Source organism: Topomyia yanbarensis, chromosome 3, assembly GCF_030247195.1.
Source record: "Topomyia yanbarensis strain Yona2022 chromosome 3, ASM3024719v1, whole genome shotgun sequence".
NCBI lineage: Eukaryota > Metazoa > Arthropoda > Insecta > Diptera > Culicidae > Topomyia > Topomyia yanbarensis.
The window spans coordinates 138,646,602-138,653,017 of NC_080672.1; positions in this window are offsets into that span (position 1 = coordinate 138,646,602).

A 6,416-nucleotide genomic window follows, 5' to 3' on the forward strand; every position below is an offset into this window, starting at 1 on the left:
ACAAATAATAATAATCAAGATTCTGCTTTCCTGAATTGGCAACAGTGATCAACGTTCTCAATCTATTAGATCTTGGTCATTTATAGCGACGGAATATGTATTTGTTCTAATTGTTTACTCCTATCAGCTTCTGAAGCTTGGAGTGAAGTGACCATAATTCAAAATGAATCAAATACTACCGACATGGATACCAATTTACCTGTTTTCATAAACTCGTATCACTTGTATTCATAAATAGTATCACTGGTCATATCAACCATTTTAATGAATGCAGAATGTTCTAGGGGAAGTGGTTGGAAAACAATACATAACTAAATGTATGAAAAATGGGTTGCAAATTTCTTAACCCATTATTGCCCAACTTATTTTTCACGCGCATCACAAATTGTGTTTTCCGATCGAAGAAAAATGATGTAGTCACTCCAGTAAAATTATTTTTGTTCTCAAAGTAGCTGATATAATAAGGAACAACCAGTGAAAATTTAAGATTGATCGGTTAATCGGTTCCTGAGATATCGTGATGGCCGCGGATGAACTTTTCAACAAAATACAACTCCGAGATAATCGAGTTTTACTGTCGGTGCAGCGTGTCAACGGTCTAGCGTATCAAATACTACGCACCGCCTACGAGTGGTCAATGGGTATCGGTCTATGAATAGCTGTAACTCAAGTTGTAGTATTCTGATCTTAATGAAACTTTGAGAAAATTGTCCCCAGCGTATGTAGTTTCAGAATATCTAATTTACAAAAAATCGATTTTTTTCATCCTAACAAAAATGTGTAACCCCTTAAGGAAAAATTGATTAAAAACAAAACATAAACACCGGTTAAACCACTCTAACTTCTCTAAACATATTCTGCAAGAGTATATGAACAATATTAACTCTTTGATAATGCCTGTTCTACGTTATTAATTGAGTAATAGGAGTTATTCTTCGCACCTACTATATATAGTAGGTTGGGCAATAATGGGTTAATTTTACGGTTATAGTTAATTAGTGGTTAGGTAAAGTATCTTACTGTTAATATTGTTGGGATAATTGCAGAAATTTCTGCATTTGTAACCAAAATCACAGTTGTTACATTTGATGCTTTAGAAAACGTTTTGATAATATTTAAAATAATTGGTTACTTGTTCCAACTCACATTAATTGCTGTTTCAACTTTCCTCGGTATGAGGAGAGTTGAAACAAAGAGAACACTGTTACAAAAATCAATATATTGATGCTATGTTATTGATTTGTACAAGTTATTTTGATGTAATTTGTTTAAGCATAAACAGAAGCAAGAAATTTAAAAATAAGCAATCATCGAATGACAGTTTTTGTCGAATTATCTAGCAAAAACAAAAAAATGTTTCAACCCTCCTCGGTCTCCTTTAATGATCACCGGTATTTGCATTAACTCACTTTTTGTTTTCATGCAATAAGCCTTATGTGTTCTTGAGCAATGGTGTCTTCATGTTGGACTATAAGTTAATCCAAATAAAACATCAATGGTGCTTTTCACGCAATGATTACAACCGGAGCTCGTCCATTGCAGTTCTTTGACTCTGAAGTTATTATTGCAGTTCAAGTGAAGTAAGTAGGGGTAATTCTTGACTCAAAACTTAATTGGACAGCTCACATCGATTTCAGGATCAAGAAAGCTTGCATGGCCTTCGGCCAATGTAGACGGGCTTTCGGCCAATGTAGACAGGCTTTCGGCAAATCTTGGGGACTCCAAATACAACCAATGTTAAACCATCTTCAGAGGATGGTCTTTATGGCAATGACTGGTGCGTTCTTGACAACACCTACTGCTGCTCTAGAGGAACTCTTGAACATAAAACCGCTACATGTGTTTCTGCAACATGAAGCACTTTCTGGAGTATACCGTTCCAAGGTTACTGTGCTCTGGAACAGTTACTCAATAGATCGTGCAACTAGCCACACAAGATTGTGGCCCCAAATGGTTACATGGGATGCATAAACACTTGCTCCCAGTGACCTTACACTCACATGTAGTTTTCTTTTTGAAACTTTCAATATGAGAATTCCTCTTCGCGAGGAATGGCTGTCTGGCTGTATAGAGCGAAAACTTGAAGAATACGTAGTTTGTTATACTGACGGTTCTTTGTTGGAGGGCCTAGCCGGTTCTGGTGTCTATTGTCATGAAAGGAGATTAAACCAATCTCATTCACTTGGTAGATACTGTACCGTATTCCAAGCAGAAATCTTTGCGATTCTGTGTGGCGTACAATCAGCACTTCAACAGGGAATTTTCGGTAAAAGAATCTATTTTTGCTCTGAAAGTCAGGCTGACCTGAAAGCACTTAGTTCGGCAGATTCGAGATCAAAATTAGTAATCGCATGTCGAACTCAAACCGAAGAACTTAGCCTTTCAAATGTTATCTACCTTCTATGGGTACCTGGTCATTCCGGTATTACTGGAAATGAGTGGGCTGACGAATTGGTTAGAGCTGGTGTTGCGACTGACTTCGTTGGTCCAGATAAAGCACAAAATTCGTTCTTGGGCTGCATCCGAACATGCCAACCATTGGCGTAGCTTGCAAACTTGCGTTCAAACAAAGACTTTTCTGCCGGATGTGAGTCCGAAAATGTCAAAGAATTTGTTGCATTTTTCCAAGTACAACTGCAGTATTCTAGTCAGGGCACTGACTGTACATTGCAAACTCAATTATCACATGGCTACTATTCAGGGCGCTGAGTATTATTCATGTGATCTTTGTGAATCCGATTAAGGTACATCATATCATTTGATATGCAACTGCCCTGTAGTAATGCAATTACGTATCCGGATTTTTGGTTCTCCATACATAGATGAACCTATGTACTGAGAGCTGAAACTGAGTGATATGCTATTGTTCCAAACCAGTGTGGTAAAGAGCTATAGTTTTAGCCGTATTTGAATGACAATATCTCTTCGGGGGTGTTATCGTTCTGTTATCTCAATATCCCCTCGGGAGTGTTGATATATCCACTCACTGCTTAAATAAAAATTCTAAATCCCTCCGGGGGTTGGATGTTTCATTCCTGCTATTGTATCACCTGCAGATCGTTCAGTATTCCTCCGGGGGTGCAGAATGCTCTATTTTTATTGTTTTGTGTCACTATTTTCCTTACCCATAAACTCACCAATTCCCCAATCCTTCGCATTAGGAAAATGATGAAAAGACGATTCTTGGCAAGGCACATATCTCCGATCAACATGGGGAACGTAACATTTGAGCCAGTCGCTACTGATTCCTGATAGTATAGATGTTCGTAGAAACCGGTGGCGTAGCTATCTTTAGCATATTTGCAAAAGATCGCTTAGAGCGTCCCTGAAGGGATTCACGTCGCGCTGTTTGTACGTGGAACATGTCGGGAGATCAAGTGAATTTCCCCCACATTAGAGACACTTTTCAACATCACTTCTACAGGAATCATCTACATGATTCCCATCGCATTTCCCACAACAAGCCTTTTTGTTAAAATGGAATGCTGTGTGTCCCAATTGTTTGCAAACAGTACAGTTCATAACCCACGGCACAAAAAGGCGAAAAGGTAGACGAACCTTAATAAAGAGGAGGTAGTTAGCGGGGCAGACCCACGAAGGTCACCCAATAAGAGTCTTCACTGGCTGAAGCAAGGCTGAAGTCTTTGGCCCGGAAGAAGATCACGATTCAGCATCCATCTCACCTCACCATTGTCAGGGGAAGCCATCTGCCCAGTGTACGTTAGTAGTTGAACCAAGAAATGAGAATGTGAATTAATAGCGGTACATATCTTGGATTTTAGTATCCAGGCAGCTCACAAGAAACGAAACACTGCAAATGCTCTGCTGGTCCACTGGCGGTTAACGCGCACACACAAAAGAAGAAAATAGTTCAAAACCTCGAAGAGGCAAAGAATACACAAGTTAACCATAAAAGTGGATTAGCACCACTTTTTATCGCCTTACACCGCACGGACTGGAAAGATCGAATGCTCGTTCCGAGAGTCATAGTACGAATGTGGTTTATCATGATATTCGCAATTTCTTTCCGCCTTATCGTCATATATTATTTAATTGCTATTATCGGATTTTTTACTCGGAGAAATTTGACACTATGAACATCATAGAAGTTTGACTGATTCACTGCATATTGTTTTGTACACTTTATCACGAACACGATTTGTGGTTCTTTAATGTATCTTTGGTGTTCAGTACAGTTTTCGTTTTCTTTCGGACATCACACCGAACCTTATTAAATGAATAACGAGGTTCTAGCAGTTTTCTTATATCTGCTGCTCGTACTTATTACTGGTCGCTGTAACTGGAGACAAGTATATCATATTTCACGAAAAAGCTTTTAGAACAAAAATGATTCCATGAACAATAATCCAAATTTTGGGGAATAGTTCACATGAAAATTCCATGAGCATGTGCAAAGTTGCATGAAATTGAAAATTATTAGGAATATTTTCTAAACAAAATAAGCACACAAGATAGATCGTGAATCACGTATTATAAATCATGAGCCAGTTCACTAATTCATTAATATTTTATGATTATGTGAACTGTTTCATTATCATGAATGGTGAGACGTGACTAATACGCTAGGAATCATGAACTAATGCACTAATCTATGAATAATATTTTATGAACTATTTCACGAGCACCGATATTGTATCATGACTAATAAATTAGGACTGATAAATGTTCACGAGGAATGTAAGTATTCATGAATAATAGTTGGACTCGGAATGATGTTCCTAAATCTATGAATACAATCACGAGTCATCCTTTGGTTTACGAATAATGTTAATAAAGTTGTGAACTAGTTCATGTACAGAAAACCGTGACTGCAGTTTACAATATAAAAACAAATATTTCCACTAATAAAGGCGTTATGCATTACTGAAAATAAACTGAACAAACTTATAAAATACATATTTTTGTTCATGATCCTGTTTTCGTAACGTAAAAACGTGATTGTTCCAGAATGAAGGTACATTATTCGCGATTTTGGGAACATTTTTTTCGTGTAGAATAGTGACACTCATACTATCGAAACTCCAGCGGAAATGGCGAAACGAACAGAAATAGTAACTTCAACTAACAAGGACACATGAACGAGGAGTGAAAACATAGACGAATGAACAACACAAAGTCGAATATACGTCGTCGAGAACTATCTGAGTAGATTGATACCAAGTTAGGCTCATAAAAATTGTTATCGGTCTCCAAAGAAATTTTCAACTTCAGAGTATATACGCCGCCGGGAATTATCCGTCAAAGTTGGTAGCTAAATGGATCAACCTATGCAGAGGAGCTTTATCGGTTTTGCAGGGAAGGCTGCTAGTCGAATGGCACAATGAATAAAATCGTTATGGTTTACAAGAGGAAGGTGAAGTTTTCCATTAGGCGTAATGCGATTGTTGAGGATACACGCCTCACCGTTGAAGCAAGCTTGCCATGAGCAGAGATCTGGTTTGTCCGCATTTGGCCACCAGTGTAGTCTAGTTCGGCGAAGACCGGTGCTCCCTTCAGCTGGCGCATTCTTCCCAAAACGTAGTTCAGCTGATTGTTCTGGGAAGTTACCAGTGGTACTGAAACAGGACCTCTACAGTTTTGAGGACTACGCTTCTGTTCAGTAGTCTGACCAGTCGATGCTACCGGGAAATAACCAATGTAATAATGCCCCGGTTTTGGAATCTGAGTAGCTTCAACAACCTCTAACATAACGCCTTCCCAGGGCTTGATCGCATCTCAGTTCAGAAGCTAAAAATCGCTCCGCTGCTATAGCAGGACAGGCAATCAAATTTCACCCGTGCGCTGCAAAAACAAAATTCGATATCTACTACCTAGTATGTGAAACGTGAACAAATAATGAGTAACAATGCCAAGCCAGTTTATAGCCTAGTTCGGTCGAACTATGTTGCTGTTAACTTTTCGAAATGTCCGGTAAGACTAGCGACCCGTGACGTGGAACAATTGTTGAAGGTGAACATGAAGCTCAACATAGCAGAAGTCAATGATGTGTAATTCCATCATCTACGTCATGAGGTACTGATTACGTCCCAAAACATAGAACAAGCAGAATCATTTGCTACACAGAACAACTTGAAGCACGTTGTCGAATGTAATGACATTTTATACAGCATCCCAACATACTCAGACCGTGACACTATTGAAGTTAAAATGCATGGCTTGGCTCCACGTACTAATCCTGCTGTTATCAAACAACACATGTCAAAATACGGTGAATTGGAATCCTTTTCGGAAGACACACGGAGGAACTTCTTCCCAGGTCTCCGCAACGGAGTGCTTGTGGTGAGAATGCGGCCGACAAAACCTATCCCCTCATATCTGACCATTTATGGCAAAACACAAGGTGTTACATTTAATCAGCGAACATTGGTCACGTGCCCAGGGCTGATTCCTACGTG